At 38.5% G+C, this 16,600-nt stretch overlaps 1 protein-coding gene across 9 annotated transcripts in view; it reads left to right on the plus strand.

The window, feature by feature from the left end:
* Window positions 1-16,600, plus strand: part of LOC128312907 (collagen alpha-1(IX) chain-like) — a 228,472-nt gene that overhangs the window by 21,893 nt on the left and 189,979 nt on the right. For 4 of the 9 annotated variants that reach the window (XR_008292852.1, XR_008292851.1, XR_008292849.1 and 1 more), the window contains exon 1: window positions 11,650-14,707. The exons of the other annotated variants lie outside the window; for them this stretch is intronic. The gene's annotated coding sequence lies outside the window, so the exon portion shown is untranslated. Of the gene's footprint in view, window positions 1-11,649; window positions 14,708-16,600 lie in introns of those variants that run through there. 9 annotated transcript variants of the gene reach the window in all.

Below are 16,600 nucleotides of genomic sequence, written 5' to 3' on the forward strand. Positions count from 1 at the left end.
CAGATCAACTAAGAATTCTACAAGAATCTTGAGGGAGGTCTGTTATCTAGAAGCATAGCAAGTGATTGGAGTTCTGGTTTTGTTTTGCAGTTTTGTTTTTGTCTTTTTCCCCCCCTTGCTTTTTCCTCCTCTGCTCTAGCAGGCAACACAGGCATTTTATCAATCTCTTAAAAATGTTTTGATCCTATGTGGTGGTAAGTGCTCTGAATGTTAATTGAAATATATAGCCAGGCTGTATTGCTTTTATAGTCTCTGAAATGTTAAGAATTTAATAAGTTAATGACTCTCAAGTTATAGCCAAGTCTTAACTGATAAAAATTATTCTGGGCCTTTAAACTATTGATTTTAATGTTCAGCCAATATCCAACTTGAAATGCATTCTATGCCACTTCCAACTTGCTTGACTGTAGTTATTTTGTCGTGAGTTAAGATTTTGTTGGAAGATGTATTTCTAGGCTTTAAGATTTGGGAAGGGTATGCATCCAACCTGCGTGCTAAGATCTGGCAAGAAGACAGAAGTGTCTTGAACCAGCAGGGAAAGGAAGGAGGTATATTTACCACCCCTGCCCTATTTCAGCACATCCGTTCTCTCGTCTTGACATTTCTGTTGGTTTGAATGTTTTTTGCAATATATGGCCCTGCTGCCTTAGAACACTAAGTAGAAGGGAAAATAGTGCCAATAATTCCCTGACAGGAATGTACCTCTCTTTCACTTATTATTTTCTTGAAGAATATGACCTTCCTTCCTTCCTTCGTTCCTTCCTTCCTTCGTTCCTTCGTTCCTTCATTCCTTCCTTCCTTCATTCTTTCCTTCCTTCATTCCTTCCTTCCTTCATTCTTTCCTTCCTTCATTCCTTCCTTCCTTCATTTCTTGACTTAATTTTTAGAGCAATTTCAGGTTCATAGCAAAATTAAGGGAAAGGTACAGAGATTTCCCATATATCTCTGCCCCAACACATGCCTAATCTCACCCATTATCAGTATCCCTCACCAGAGTGGTACATTCATTACAACTGATAAATGTACATAATCACACAGAATCCATACATTGAAGTTCATTCTTGGTGGTGTACATTCTATAGGTTTGGACAAATATATTATGGCATATATCCACCGTTTATAGTATCCTGCAGAATAGTTTCACTGCTCTAAATAGTTTCACTGCTCTGTGCTATGTGGCTCATGAATTCGAGCCCCACATAGGGCTCTGTGCTGACAGCTTGGAATCTGGAGCCTGCTTCAGTTTCTGTCTCCATCTCTCTCTCTCTCTCTCTCTCTCTCTCTCTCTCTCTCTGCCCCTCCCCTGCTTGAGCTCTCTCTCTCTCTCTCTGTCTCTCTCTCTCTCAAATATAAATAAACATTACAAAAAAGTCATCTGTTCTTCTCACTCCCACCCATGATCCCCACCATGGTAACCACTGATCTTTTACTGTCTCCATAGTTTTGCCTTTTCCAGAAATAATACAGTTGGAATCATATAATATGTAATTTTAGATTACCTTCTTTTACTTAATAATATGAATTACAGTTTTCTCCATGTCTTTTCATGGCTTTATAGTTCATTTCCTTTTAGCTGAATAATATTCTATTGCCTGGATATACCGCAGTTTTTTGTTTTTGTTTTTTGTTTTTATCCATTCACCTACTGAAGGACATCTTGATTGCTTTCAAATGTTGGAAATTGTGAGTAAAACTGCTATAAAAATCCATGTGCAGATTTTTGTGTAGACAAAACGTTTCAGCTCCTTTGGGTACATATCAAGGAGCTCGATTGCTGGATCATATGGTAAGCGTATGTTTAGTTTTGTAAGAAACTTCCAAACCGTCCTCAAAAGTGTCTGTGCCCTACCCTCTCTGTCTTTTTAAGTCTATGAACAATCTTCGAGGTCAGCAGTAGCCTAAACAAATAAATATGTGTATGTGTGGCCACTTAGCAGCTGTAGTTTTGCAAGGCATTGTGTAGAGCTGGTTATTAATTGATAAGCATGTATTTACAGCAGCTGACCCCAGACTTCTGCAACCCAGTTTAGGAGGCATTTGTAAAAAGCCTAGAGAAGCTCAACTCTGCCCCATTGGTCCTTAGTGGGTAGTTCCAGATTGGGCAAGTGGCCTTACAAAGATACATGTGGAGGTCTCTGATCCTCTGAAATATGCTGGAGAGTCATTGGCTTTGTGAGAACACAGAAAAAGCAAAAGTATGTTGTCCTTTTAGGTGGAGCTTAGTGTTCCTTTCCGTTAACCCAGTATCCTTTCACACCTGCCGTCTCAGGGTCAGGATGTTTTATTGGACCACGGATACTCTGAGAGCCTGGAGGGGTAAGTGAGGAGGTGGTGCTCTCATTCCTCATGGGCCCCCTTTTCACAGTGCATTTAGTGACGTGTATATTTGCTTATTGGACGCAGGCTCTTTACTCATGCGTGTTAGAGAGTTGCAGAAGCACACAGTGTAGTTGACATTGCTTTTAAAAAGTAATATAGCTCCCTAATTAAGTCCATTTCAAAGCAAAAGTTTTCATGATAAAAGTATTGTGATTTGAGTATACCCACCAAACAATATCTTTCCTCTCCTCTTGAACTTGGAGTCAAGTAAGAGTTGAGCTCAGTGGTCAGCAGGTAGGTATCACATGGCAACTGTCGTGCTAAGCAGCAAGGGATTGAACACAAACACAAGGCTTGGTGCAGCCGTAGCGGACTTTTCAAGTTCATCTCTGAATTCGGTGAGTGGGCTCGTCTTCAGCACTGCTGGACAGTTGCCAGCCTCTCTGGCAGGGCAGGCAATTCACCGCATAGTAAAGAGTAGAGGAATTTACTGACCTAGTCAAAAAAGTATTTATTTAGTGTGCACTCTGCGAGTGCTGACGGTGTTCTAGATGCTGGAGACACAGAGGTGAATAAGACAGGCAAAATCCTTGCTCTCCCGTATGTTTTTTTCTTCTGTTTGTGGGGGAATGGGTGTAAAGCAGGGTGCCACAGGCAGCAGAGACAATAAAGAAATACATGCTTCTGGTTGACAGACCAGCTCTGAAAAGATTGAGAAAGGGCCTGAGAACTGTCTCAGTGTCTTGTTCTAATTCACCTATCCGATAATACTTAGGAAGGAGCCTGCCAGAGAGGGAGAGATGCAAGGAATTTTAGTATAGTGTATTTACTTAAATACATGAAGCTAGGGAGTGGAGGTTTCCTTCCAATAAAAAGTCATATTTGTACATACAAATTCAACAGATGTGAATAAACCAAAGCCCTCCCCAATTCTCAAAGTATCACTCCTTCCACCTCCTACAAGATAGCCATTGGTAGCATTTTACGTTAATATCAGTAATTACCCAATCAATATCAATATATTTTTCTCTGAACATGAAACATATATAGTATGTGTATTTAACTGTTTAAAATATTTGCCAGGCATAAACATGGAAGAATAAAGTAGGACAAGATAAAACAAATGAATGTGCGTACCCTTTAGGTATCCTTACTAAATACATCTGCTATTTTGTTGTAAAGCAGTACTATTTTCTTTCACTTTCATCTTTTAAAAATTTTTAACTTTTTAATTTACTTGCATCTACTGTGATCTTAGGTCTTAATGTCTTGGGTCTTTTCCTTATTCGTTAAGTATGCATTATTTGCCAAATAAGATACCAGAAATTGCAAGATTAATAAACACTAATATCCTTAAAGTTCATGCCTTTATGGTCTATGCCTGCAGGAAAACTGCTTTTGGTGGGGCTGCTGAGAACCTTTTAGCTCTCTCTCCTGCAATGTGCACTGATTGAGAGTCCTTATTTCTTGGAATGGTGTCCTGGCGTCTCCTGAATTAGATTGTTCTTCTTTTGAGGTAGAGATGTCTTAAACCTCTCCAAGAAGGCCTCATGTCATGTCTCTAATACCTCATGTTCTGTAATTGCCTTTCTCACTCTCAAAGACAGAACGATGGTAAAAAGATGTTGCCTCAATTCTTTCCCTCTCTGGATTCGAAAGGAGTTATATATTGGAATTTTGGTGCTGGCTTACCCCTTACAGGTCCTCTCTCCAATGCCTATCACAGAGGGTCAAATTATTAGTGAGTAAGGAAGCTCCTATGTTTCCTTGTAAAGAGAATCATACTTCTGTTTCTTTACAAAATTTCTATTTTTCTTAGAAAATTTTTTTAATGTTTATTTATTTTTGAGAGACACAGAGACAGAGCATGAGTGGGGGAGGGGCAGAGAGAGAGGGAGACACAGAATCTGAAGCAGGCTCCAGGCTCTGAGCTGTCAGCACAGAGCCCAACGCGGGGCTCGAACTCACAAACCGTGAGCTCATGACCCGAGCCGAAGCCAGACGCTTAACCGACTGAGCCACTCAGGTGCCCCACAACATTTCTTTTTTTTTTTTTTTTTTAAAGTTTATTTATTTATTTTGAGAGAGAGAGAGAGCGAGAGCATGCATGGGTGTGCAATTAGGGGAGGGGCAGAGAGAGAATCCCAAGAGGGGCCTGTGCTGTCACCACAGATCCTGACATGGGGTTCAATCTCACGAACCCTGAGATTATGACCTGAGCCAAAATCAAGAGTCAGATGCTTAACCGAACGAGCCACCCAGGTGCCATTGGTTCTTTATGAAATTTTTTCTTAAAAAAAATTTTTTTTTAACTTTTGTTTGTTTTTGAGAGACAGAGCATGAGAGGGATAGGGGCAGAGAAAGAGGAAGACACAGAATCTGAAGCAGGCTCCAGTCTCTGAGCTGTCAGCAGGGAGCCCAATGTGGGCTTGCATCCATGAACCGTGAGATCATGACCTGGACTGATGTCAGCCACTTAACTGACTCAGCCCCCAGGTCCCCCATTTACAAAATTTCTTAAAGGTTGATGCAAATTCTGCATTTTTAACACCCTATGTGTTTCCCATAATTTTTGAATAATTTTTTGAATAGTTATTTCAAAAAGAGCAGAGTAGTTTTCTAGTCAATCAAAACTATAATCTTTCAGTCAACTTACTTGACAATAAAGCCTGGATCACCAAATTATGGACTGAATTCTACCCTTTACCCACTAGGCAGGTGTGTGACTGGAGAATGATAACAAGCATTCACATTGTGCTTCCTAATTACAAAGCAGCATAGCTGAAGGACTTCATTTGATTTTTCATGAATACAGGACTCAGAATCTAAGCCAAAAAGAATACAAACAAACCAGTAATGAAAACATGGTATACCAGTAAAGTAAATCCTTATAAAAAATGGCAACCTACCAATGGAATGGGCTCGGTTACTCTAATCTTTTCATCTCCAAATATCCCTTATTATTAAAAGCCATTACATGAAGATACATATATGAATCAAGCAAAGTGGTTCACAAAGGCACCACAAGAATTTGGACTCCTACCAGCTCACGGGAGGTCTTACGTAGAGGAGGAATTAGGTGGAAGTCTAGAGACTGTTTTCTGAACATGATTGTTATGACTAAACTGGTTATGCATGTCTAACTTCTCTAACTAGTCAGACATCCAAATAAAGACTAGGGAGATATGTATGTTGTTTATGCACACTTGTACAGGGCTATAAAACGGGTATCTTTTATTGAGAACAACATCCAATTATTCATGATCCCCTACTGCAATAGTACTAAGCATTTAACATGTTTTACTCTCCTTTGTGTCTGAGTCATCGTCTTGGATTGTAATGTCATGTATATTACATGACATTAAGTCTTTGAAGCCACCAAGATAGCCTTTAGTTCTGTGCTCTGTTATACTAAGCTAGTAGGATTTAATTATGAAATTCTGGACATTTACAATCACCTGGCAGAAAAGAAGCCTCGAAGGTTTCTGTATGTTCTCTAACGTAGTGCTTCTCGAACCTTGTTGCATGTATGAATCACCTGGGAATCTTCTGATTCAACAAGAATGGGTGGGGCTTGAAACCCTGCAGATCTAAGAAGCTCCCAGGTACTGCCAATGCTGTTAACCCATATGCACCATAGGTATAGTGGCACAAGATAGAATATTTGAAGGGTCTCAGGAGATAATGTGGTCTAAGTAAAATTGCTCTCCCTGATCTTCTCAATGAGTACCTAGTGCATATAGCACTGGATGCATTTTACCACAAACAAATAATTAAAGATCTTGTCCTTGTAAAGATACATGCGTAATTTCCACAAGACATCAACAATAAGTAAGACAATATTTACTTTATTGTTTTAGACAGCTTTAGAGTAATCTTTATGGAAGTAGGAAAAAAAACTTAGTGAAGAGAGGGTATCAGGATAAAGGAAAAGCATGAAAGACACACAAGAAATGAGTTGGAATAAGAAATTAAAGACAAAAATGTAAGTTTCAAAGAGGTGAGGTGGCACAATTGGACAGGAGCAAGAGTAGAAAGTGACAAAATGAAGGCAGAATTGGAAGGAGGGTTTTGGGGAAGGAAGGAGTCTGGGAAGGAAAGAGAAAGTATTTTTAGGCTACATTTCAATGGGCTCCAAGTAAGCAAACCAGTCAGTCATGCTGGCAAGTTTCATTTGGCTTCCATTGTGTCCCTGGCTCTACTTCCGCTCAGTTTTGACAAGCTAAGGAATATACATTTAGTCTTTGATGTATGACTGCAATTGTAACACTGGCTACATTATAATTCATTTTGCAGTCTAGGTTTGTGAAGAACTTCCTCTTTAATCCCCCTTTAAGGATATCCCTTCTGGTATGTCATTCCCATTTCTTACAGGAACTCCTTAATTTTCCACAAGGAAAATAGAGTTTTCCTCTCAAAAGAAAGCCCATATTTGGGATTGTAAAGAAAAGGAAAAGATTTTGATGCATCTTATTTTAATTATGTATTATGAAGAAAGTCACTGCAATCAGCGTTTACAAAGCAGCTTGTGTCAAAAGTTGGAATATTTGGACACCTAGTTAAAGAGTAATTTTTTTTTTTTTTTGTTCCACACAAAATAACCTTTCACCTGATTTAAACAATTCAACTGTGGGGGAAGGGACTATGAGACCAGGTGCCCAGGCCTTAAATCCTCTGTCTCTTGAGGATCTCACTAATCATCATTGCCAGCACCACCCTTGCCCTCAGGGAAGATGTTGACACCTGCCGCCATTCGCACCCAGGCCTAGCTAAAGACACACACCCCTTTGGGAATATACCACAGCTAGCTGAGCCCGCTCTGTTCCCCCCAACAATGTTTTCCAGAGGTTCAGGGCTAACAACAGAGAATTACAATATAATGAGATACAGGTAACTGCTTGTATGTGCCTTGCTCTTTAGAGCACACAGAACCCATTATCACCCCCCCCCGCCCCCCCACCTCACCACCCCTATCCCCAGAGACTACCGGGAAGAAGAGAACAATTTGGGATGGTCTCTTTATTTTGGTCTTCTCAGGATGCTGTCCCTTCTGTCTTTGGCAGACTTAGGAGGAAGTTCTCTGATGATTGAAAAATCACTTCTTCACAGCCTTGAACTGGGAGGCTTATCTGCTACGAGGGAAGGAGCCTAGTAAAGATTACATTATGAGAACTGCTGAAATAAAATGCCTTGAGAGTTTATTACTGCCATTTTCAAAGGGAAAACTGAGTAGGTTACAGTATTTTATGTTATTATTTATTTACAATTTATTTATTTATTTATTTATTTATTTATTTATTTATTTAATTTTTTAGCCTTATATAGTTGTTAGCAAATCTAGCTCCTTTATTTTAATTTTTTAAAATTTTTTAAAATTAAGAAATTTTTTAAATTTTATTTTTTAACATATTGAATTTATATATATGTATATACACATATACATATATGTATACATATACAATTTATACATATATACATATATGTATACATATACATCTATACATATATGTACATATGTAATTTATACATTATATTTATACATATATACATATTTATACATATATGTACATATGTAATTTATACATTATATTTATACATATATACATATTTATACATATATGTACATATGTAATTTATACATTATATTTATACATATATATTTAATATAATTTATTGTCAAATTGGCCAACATACAGTGTGTAAAGTGTGCTCTTGGTTTTTGGGGATAGATTCCTATGGTTCATCGCTTGCCTACAATACCCAGTGCTCATTCCAACAAGTGCCCTCCTCAATGCCCATCACCCATTTTTCCCTCTCCCTCACCCCTCCATCAACCCTCAGACTGTTTTCTGTACTTAAGAGTCTCTTATAGTTTGCCTCCCTCCTTCTCTTTGCAACTTTTTTTTTTTCCCCTTCCCTTCCCCCATGATCTTCTCTTGGGTTCCTCAAGATCCACATATGAATGAAAACATAGGATATCTGTCCTTCTCTGACTGACTTATTTCATTCAGCATAATACCTTCCAGTTCCATCCACGTTGCTGCAAATGACATGATTTCATTCTTTCTCATTGCCAAGTAGTATTCCATTGTATGTATAAACCACATTTTCTTTATCCATTTGTCAGTTGACGGTCATTTAGGCTCAAAGCAAGCAACCAATCAAACAACAGGCATCTTCTTAAAAAATCCAGAATAATCTGTAAGCCAATACTTTTACACACGACAATTTCTTTAAAAAAAATGTTTATTTATTTATTTTGAGAGAAAGAGAGAGAGAGCACAAGCAGGGGAGGAGCAGAGAGAGAGGGAGAGAGAGGAGAGAGAGAGAAACCCCAAGCAGGCTCTGTGCTGTCAGTATGGAGCCCTACGCGGGGCTCAGTCTCAAGAACTGTGATGGGCGCCTGGGTGGCGCAGTCGGTTAAGCGTCCGACTTCAGCCAGGTCACGATCTCGCGGTCCGTGAGTTCGAGCCCCGCGTCAGGCTCTGGGCTGATGGCTCGGAGCCTGGAGCCTGTTTCCGATTCTGTGTCTCCCTCTCTCTCTGCCCCTCCCCCGTTCATGCTCTGTCTCTCTCTGTCCCAAAAATAAATAAAAACGTTGAAAAAAAAATTATAAAAAAAAACAAAACAAAACAAACCTGTGATACCATGACCTGAGCTGAAATCCCAGAGTTGGATGCTTAACTGACTGAGACACCCAGGTGCTCCAAGAATTACACACTACAATTTCAAAATGAAAAAGATTCTCACAATGTGTGTTATCTCATGTGGTGTCAGTGGTCAAGTGGAGATAGTAGTTGTGGTATATACTGCCTTTCTGCTGCTCATTTTTGTATACGTTTGTCTTTTTGTGTTGTCTCCATTGGGAACAGAGGCGTGTATTCTGGATGATGTAACTCTTCAATTCATGTGAGAATATTTGGTTCTACATTTCTGGAGTTAGGTGTTTTGCATGCCACCTTCTGGCCATTATTAAGAACACATCTAAAATGAAGGTGGGAAACAGGAGCATGGGAGAGGGTGAATTGAGCCTGAAAGCAGTGCTTTCTGAAGCCTGATACCCCAGCCTCACCACCACAACTGCCTGTGGTGTCTGTTCAATGCAGTTTGCTGGACCCCAGCCCATGCTCAACATGACTGGTGTCACTGGAGGGGGGATCTGGGTTTGTAGCAAGAACTGGTGGTTCCTTTGCCCACTAAAGTTGGAGGAGCACTAGCTTAGAGACATGCAGCATTTTTCTATCCCTAATTAACTATGTACCTTAGCTCCCTTCTCTTCCTTTCCCTTCTCCATGCCTCCATTGCTATCAGTGCCCTCTATGACAGTGGCCAAAGTAGTCTATGTGTCCTCTTGGTGGGCACTGAAACTTTTACTGTCCTGACAGCACAGGTGCCATGGTAAACCCGATGCCCTGACTTACTTTTTATATCATAATAAACATGAAAAAATGTATTTTGCATTTTTAAAAATTGATTTCCTTTAAACTTTGCAAAGCATTTTTTGTATACCTTATTTCATTGGTCCTCAAAGTTTACTTTCTATAGACTCCCTTCAGAGACCATAAAACTGAGTTTTCTTCAATTTTAATATGCATCTTTTATATTCCATATGCATAGGAGAGAGGCATATTAAAATTGATGAAAAGTCAGTTTATCATATATATTGAATTATCATATATATTGAATATATATGTGTGTGTGTGTGTGTGTGTGTGTGTGTGTGTGTGTCTGTGTGTGTATACCCAAAATGAATAGGGGTTGACCTCCTCTAAATGATCAAATGCCCTAATGTGTACTCTTTCTAGAGGTTCCTAGATTGTATAATTCCTGTTTGTACAAGTTTTACATTTGCAATAAGCTCCTCAAAGATATTCTTTATAATAAAAAACTCCTTAAAGTTTTGTTGTTGTTGTTATTTTTTAAAATGCTACCCTGGGATTCCTGAACTTCTTCATCAGTCTAGATGTGGTCTCTGAATTCAAAGGATAGATGCAGATTGAACATTAAACTTTTCCTGGTAGAATGGTTCTCCCTATTAAGACAATTTATTTATAATAATAGAGCATTGTTACTCATGCTAGCTTACTGTTAATTCATTCCATAAATATTTATTGAGTGCCTATTATGTATAAAGCACTATTCCAGAGGATACAGAAATGAATAAAACATATAAAAATGACCTACCTTCCTGGAGTTCACATTTCAGTGGGAAGAGACAGGTAATAAACAATGTAAAGTATAATAAGTCCTATGGAGAAAAATAATGCAGAAATGATGGCTAGGGAGCATTGAATGCTTTGAAATGATAAGTAAGGCATTCTGGGAAGGCTCACCAAGAGGGTTATATTTGAGTAAATATGAGAGGCATGTGAGACATCTGGGGGAATAATGTTTTAGATAGAGGGCAATATAAGCACAAAGGCTCTGAGAGGCAAATTATCTTTCCAGTTTTATTGAGAAATAATTGAGGTACATCACTGTATAAATTTAAGGTGTATGCATGATGGCTCAATCTACATATATTGTGAAATAATTGTAGTAATAATTTAGTTAGTACCCATCATCTCATATAGATACAACAGAGAGAGGAAAAAATAAAAAATTTTTCTTGTAATGAGAATGCTTAGGATTTACTGTCTTAAAACTTTCCTGTATATCATTCAGCAATTATATATTAATACATTGTATATTAATTACATCATATTGTATATTAATTGCATCCCTAGTATTTGTCCTTTAACTGGGAGTTTGTACCTTGACCCTCCCCTTTCTCCAATGGAGATAATACAGTATTTTTCTTTCTCTGCCTGACTTACTTCACTAACATAATGCCTTTAGGGGCGCCTAGGTGGCTCAGTCGGTTAAGCGTCCGACTTCGACTCAGGTCACGATCTCACGGTCCGGTCCGTGAGTTCGAGCCCGGCGTCGGGCTCTGGGCTGATGGCTTGGAGCCTGGAATCTGCTTCCGATTCTGTGTCTCCCTCTCTCTCTGCCCCTCCCCTGTTCATTCTCTGTCTCAAAAATAAATAAACGTTAAACAAAAATTTATAGAAAAAAGTCAAAAAAACCCCCATAATGCCTTCAAGCTTCATCCATGTTGTTACAAGTGGCAGGATTTCCTTGTTTCTTGTGGCTGAATAATATTTTTACACACACACACACACACACACACACATCACTACTTCTTTATCCATTCATCTATGGATGGACACAGGTTTTTCCCATGTTTTGGCTATTATAAATAATGCCACTATGAACATAAAGGTGCAGGTATGTTTTTGAATCAGTGTTTTTGTTTTCTCAGATAAACATCCAGAAGAGGAATTGCTGGATCATGTGGCAGTTCTATTTTTAATTTTACGAGGAACCTCCCTACTGTTTTCCATAATGTCTGTGCCAATTTACATTTCCGCTGACAGTGTAGAAGGTTTCCCTTTTCTTCACATTCTTAGCACCATTTATTATCTCTTGTTGTTTTGATGATGACCATCCTAACAGGTGTGAGATGATGTGAGAAAGGAATACGCGTGGAGTATTCCAGGTTAGCAAGGAGGCCTATGTTACAGGGACTGAGAAAGTGAGGAGGCAATGGTAGAAAATGAAATTAGAAGGTGACTGGGTGCTCGACTGATCAAGACATTATAGGCCATTGTGTGGACTCTGAGTGAAATGTGTAGCTATTGATGGGTTTTTAGGAAAGACGGGACCTGGAATGTTTTAAAAAGATCACTCTGAATCTTATGTTAAGAACAGACTGAAAAGGGCCCGAGAAAGAACAGGAAGACCAACTAAGGGGCTGCTGTAGACCAATTCAACAAATATTCACATTCCTATCCTCTACATTAGGTAGAGTAAATTTTACCCACCCACTAAAACTGGATTTGCTCATTGAACTGATTTAGCCAATGAAATGTGAGTGAAAAGTTACCGTATGCCAATCTAGAGATGAGGCTTTAAAAGACACAGCTGGTTTTCTTCAGCCCTGTTGTGCTTTGTCAAAAGTGTAGCCCAAGTAGCAGGTGTTCCTTTAGCCTGGGCACCAGAATGAGAGACATGGAGCAGATAGGAACTTGACCAACAGCCTAGAGCCAAGACAAGATGACCCAGCAAAGCTCAGCCAAGCACAGGAAAGTCACAGCAGACTTGTAGATTTATGAGCAAGAAGTAAATTATGTTGGAAGCCACTGAGATTTGGAAGGATATTTTTTATGCAGTAAAGCCTGCTTCATGCAGGTACTAGTATAATAATTTAGGCAAAGAGTGATGGCAAACTAGAGTGAAATCAGATGGTTGTGGTAGGATAAGAATCTGGATATATTTTTGAAGACAGGGAATATCGAAAGAGGGACATGATGTGGGGCATGCACAGGAGATCAGAGTTAAACTTTGTACATGTTAAATTTGATATACCTATTAGATTTACAAATAGAAGTGTCCAATGAGTGGTTTGATATTTAAATAAAGTCTTCAGGAGAAAACTACTTCTTCTGGCCATGATAGATTAACAAGGACTGAATTATTCTCCTACCTTTAAGAACTAGAAAGTTGGAAAATGAGGTTTTCAAAACATTGGATAACAGGCACTGGGGATCCTGAGAGAAGGAAAAACAAACAAGGTGAACCTTATTGCCCTATTTTGGCTTGCCATCTGGAAGCAATTTTCAGTTTTCAGTTTTCAGTGGGGGGAGGGAAAACTCAAACAAAGCCTGTTGGTCTCACCAAATGGAGGAAACAGAGATAGGAGTTCAGAGAGGCTAAGGCGGCTAGAATCGTTTTTGGTGGGGGGAGGGAGGAAGAGAAACAGTGAGACAGAGAGAGAGGAGGAGGGAGAGAGAAAGATTGATTCAGAAATTTTCAGAGGCCTCTTGACCTTAGTCTGAGTACTGATAAATGCATGTGAGAGAGGCAACTACCCCAGGCAGGGGGAAGGACCACTGCAAAGCAATAAGCCAAATAATTCCTAAAGCTCACATGAGACTGGGATGATTTTCAGTGGGATCATTTTCACCAGTCAGAGAGGAAAGACCTTGTGTTGTGTGGGGCATTGGAGAGAATCCTCAGAAGGGTACCTTAGTAGTTAAGTAGTAGTGAGGCTAAATTAGCACTAGGCTAAAGGATGTTCTGAGTCTCCCTCACGAAGTTTAAAATAAGCCTCAAAAGAGTCAGACTGATTCAAAGCAACTTAACTGTGTGCCAGAAGAAAGCCCAACACTATTAAAAGGAACCCAACAAAATATGGCACCTATTTATGTAAGGTCTCAATGTCCAGTGTTCAGTAAAAATTACTAGAAATTCACAAAGGCAGAAACATGACCTATAATCACAAGAAAAATGTCAATAAATAGAACTAGAAATTACAGAGGTGATAGAATAACTAAAATTGGTTATTATAAATTTACTTCATATTAGCACAAGAGTAGGGAGAAACAGAATGTGATGAAAAGAGAAACGGATAATATGAAAAAGACCCAAATCAAACATCAGGAGATAAAAAAAATAGGTACTCAAAAGGAAGAATAAATGGGCTAGATAAACGGAGTAGAAACTGCAAAAGAAGAGAACAGACCAATAGAAACTATAGAAATGACGTACAGAGAGGAAAAGGGTTGAAAGAAAAGGGAACGGAGCATGAATGACCTGAGGTACAATGTCAGGAGATGATGCATATTTAGAATTGAAATCCTAGAAGCAAGGTAGGGAGAGGGTAGAAAATATTTAAAGAAAAATGGCCAAATTTTTTCCAAATCTGATGAAAACTCTGAGCGCACAGATCCAAGAAACTCCACAAATTCCAAGGAGGAAAATTATAAAGAAAACCACACCAAGACACGTTGTAATCAAATTTTAGGAAGCAATGATAAAGAGAAGATCCTAATAGTAGCCAGAATAAAAAAGACATATTCACATCAGGAACTTTTTGTCAGAAACTATGCAACACAGAAGACAATCCTCAGTATTTAAAAAAAAATTTTTTTTAATGTTTATTTCTGAGAGAGAGACTGAGTGTGAGTGGGGGAAGGGCAGAGAAAGAAGGAGAAACAGAAGCAGAAGCAGGCTCCAGGCTAGGAGCTGTCAGCACAGAGCCCGAAACCCACAGACCGTGAGATCATGACCTGAACTGAAGTTGGACCCTTAACCGACCGAGCCATCCAGGCACCCGGCAATCCTCAGTATTAAAAGAAAAAAAGTCAATCTAGAATTCTACAGCCAGCTTTCTGATTTTTCACAAAGGGAAGTGAAATAAACACTTTTCAGACAAACATATGTGAACAAAATTAGTGTCAGCAGATCTATATTGTAAGAAATGCTGAAGGAACTTATTCAGGCAGAAGAAAAATACCCGATGGAAATTTGGATCTTTATTAAGGAATGGAAAGTACTAGAAATGGTAAGTATATGGTAAATATAAAATGCTTTATGTTCTGAGTTTTTAAGTCTTTTAAAAAGATAATGGACTGCTTAAAGTGAAATAGAAATAATGTATTTTTGGGTTTAAAACATATGTAGAAATAAAGTATATGATAAAATAGCTCAAAGGACAGGATGGTGAAATAGAAATATTGGGTTGAAAGTTCCTCATAATGTTCATGAAATGACTTATCATTTGAAGGTAGATCGTTGTATTAGTTACCTATTCCTGAATAACAAATTACTCCAAGTTTAGCAACTTAAAACAGCAGTGAACATTTGTTATCTCACATAGTTTTGTGCTTTAGGATGGGCTTAGCTGGTTGGCTCTGACTCAAGATATCTCATGAGGCTGCAGTTAAGATTAAAAGGGGTTTCTGTCATCTGAACACTTTACTGGGAATGGAGAATTTGCTTCCAAGATGGCCCACTCATGTGACTGGAAAGTTGGTGCTGGGTCTTGGCCAGAGTCCTCAGTTACTTTCTGTGTGAACTCTCCTTAGGGATATTGAGTGTCCTCAGGGCGGCAGCTGGCTTCCTCAATGAGTGATTAAAAAAAAAAAAAAGAAAAAAAGTTGGAAGCTGAAATATCTTTTTTACCTAGCTTAAGAAATCACACACTGTCAGTTTTATTGTTTACACAGGTCATCTCTACTCAGTGTGGGAGTAGACTATATTAGGGCTTGAACATTAGAATACAGAGATCATTGGAGAACATCTTGGAAGCTGATTAACTCAACTGTAGTTAGAGTAACAAACTGTAAACTCAAGAGCATCAGTGAAAAATTCTTTAAGTGAAACTTTAGCAAATATAGTCCACCATATATAAAAAAAGATAACACATCTTTTGTCCCACTTTTGCTGAGAAATAACTTACATCATTGTATAAGTTCAAGGCACACAACATGATGGTTTGATGTACATATATTACGAAATTATTACCACAATAGGTTCAGCTAACATCTATCTTCACAATAGATATAGGTACCTTTATATCTATATACCTTCACCTTTATATAGGTACAATATAAAAAAAAGAAAGAAGAAAATAATAAAGGGAAAGAAATTCCTCCTTGTGATAAGAAGTCTTAGGATTCACTCTCTTAACAAGTTTCCTAAATATCATACAATAGTATTCATGATAATGCTCATGTTGTACATCCCTACTACTTATTTATCTTATATCTAGAAGCTTAATCCTTTTGACTACTTTCCTTCAATTTCTTTTCCCTCCACTCCCTGCCTCTGGTAACCATGTCTCGGCTATTGTAAATAATGCTGCTATGAACGTGGAAGTTCAGATATGTTTTCAAGTTAGTGTTTTCGTTATTTGGATATATTCCCAGAGGTGGAATTGCTGAATCAATGGTAGTTCTATTTTTAATTTTTTAAGGATCCTCCACACGGTTTTCCTTAAGGGCTATACCAATTTATAATCCTACCAACAGTGCACAAGGATTACCTTTTCTCCACATCTATGCCAGAATTTATCTTTTGTCTTTTTGATATTGGCCATTTCAACAGGCATGAGGTAATACTTCATTGTGGCTTTAATTTGCATAGGGTAATACATTTTAAAATTTTTCATTCTTTTTTTTTTTTTTGAGAGACAGAGAGAGAGAGAGAGAGAGAATGCAAGTAGGGGAGGGGCAGAGAAAGAGGGAGATACAGAATCTGAAGTGGGCTCCAGCTCTGAGCTGTCAGCACAGAGCCTGATGCAGGTCTTGAACCCACAAACCATGAGATAATGACCTGAGCTGAAGTTGGACACTCAACTGAGCTGCCCAGGTGCCCCAGGATAATACATTGTGACCAATGAAAGTTCATCTCAGGAATTCAGTTTTAGTTTAACATTCAAGAATAAATATAATTC

This window comes from Acinonyx jubatus, chromosome F2 (genome assembly GCF_027475565.1).
Source record: "Acinonyx jubatus isolate Ajub_Pintada_27869175 chromosome F2, VMU_Ajub_asm_v1.0, whole genome shotgun sequence".
Classification (NCBI taxonomy): domain Eukaryota; kingdom Metazoa; phylum Chordata; class Mammalia; order Carnivora; family Felidae; genus Acinonyx; species Acinonyx jubatus.